Raw genomic sequence first — 1809 nt, 5'->3', positions numbered from 1 at the left:
TGCGGCTATTGCACTAAGGTCTGCGGTCATTGACCGCTTTCGATAGGCAATTCACTAGTAACTTTATTCTTAAAAAGGAGATTTTGCCTTTTACAAATAGTAGAATCGGTAATAAATTTACCTATCCCTTACAATTTAAATCATGAAAAAGATGAATAAAGAAAAGAAAGCTATCGACAAAAGAAAAATAAATTGAGCAGAGTCGCTAGAGCAGAACTTTAGCATAGAATCGAAATTTTGGACCACGATGGAAGCAGAAGTCGATAGAAAACTTATTGTTTAGAGCTACTAGTTGTGACATTCTTTTATTAGGCATTTTGGGTGCTCGGATTCCCTTTTGGGCGCCCTAACCTGATTTGATTCAATCCGATCCCATGATCACCATGATTTTGTCGTATCTGGGCACTTGGAACCCTTTCAGACGCCTAGATTATTGATATGGCAGCAGCTGGCGAAACATATCGGTTTCGTATCTGATTGTGACTTATCCATCCCCGACGCCCAGATTGCTTTCGGATGCCTGGAGCGTGAAATATCTCAGTCAATCCCCACTTGTCACCTCATTGCTTCGCTAGTCTGAGATATTCTTATCCAGGCACCCGAATCCACTAGGGGCGCCTGGACCGTCCTAGTACCCAGATCCAATAGGGGTGCCTGAAGTCTGGTTTCCCTCAAATCCTATTTTGATACATCAAAGAGTTAGCACAATACATATATAATACAAAAAATTATGTTACGATAGTTTTACAACTGTTTGGTCTTGACTTTTAGATTTTTAGTGAAATCCTTGATGAGACCGACCCCCAGTGTTCCCTTTTACAAGAACGCGTCTTCACCTACTCCTCTTAAGAGATTTTACTTGTCTGCTAAACATTCGATCCTCCAGACCTGTTTGGACTTTCTGCTTAGCATCTGATCCTCTGACTCTCAGTCTCTGGTCCAACTCAATCTTGGTTCTCTAGACCCCATTGAGTTCTTCTACTTGGTGTCCTTGATCTGCCAAAACTTCTATCCAATCCTTCCGACTAGGATTTTTTTGCTTAACCTACAGCTAGAATTTTTCTTTGTCTAACCTCGAGCTAAGACTTGCCTGTTGTGCTACCTGCACGCTTAGATCAGTTCACAAACAATATTTAACTTTAGACCTTTGTCAATATCAAAATATAGATTCGATTCTAGTACTCCAGACACTAACAAAAAAATCTTTAGATAATTAAAAATATTTTATAGTAAGTTAAATAAATGACTAATTTATATTTTTATATTATGTTAAATTAATTGATTAATTTTAATAATCATTTAGGGCTTATACAATAGATTCAACGAACTCAATTAGTGTGCACCATGAGAAAAACAATGTTAATTGAGACTTGTCACATATTTGAGTCAGAATTGATCTGCATCGCTCATGTTCTTTTAAAAGAAAGAAAAAAAAATAGGAGAGAGAGTCCTAATAGGAATAATATATTATGATAATGAATGTAAGTGGCCCAACATTAATGATTGCAAAGAGTCACAATTGACTAACTAGCTAACATTCCGAAAGGTCCTAACTAAATGATTAGGTAGAGACTATTAGTTATTAGCAACGTTACATATTCAATACAGCCACAATTGACTAGCTAGCTAACATTCCAAAAGTCCTAACAGATGGATAAGATATAGACTATTAGTTATTAGTAACGCACTACAAAAATAAAAGGAAATAGCGATGGATCATTTTCGTCGCTATTCGGTCGCTAATATCAGCCGTCGCTATTCAGTCGCTAATCGATATTAGCGACTGAATAGCGACGGAAATCATCCGTC

Source organism: Curcuma longa, chromosome 16 (genome assembly GCF_044706935.1).
Source record: "Curcuma longa cultivar G26 ecotype Majalengka, Jawa Barat chromosome 16, ITB_CL_G26_1.1, whole genome shotgun sequence".
NCBI lineage: Eukaryota > Viridiplantae > Streptophyta > Magnoliopsida > Zingiberales > Zingiberaceae > Curcuma > Curcuma longa.
Note: the sequence above shows the minus strand (reverse complement) of the source record.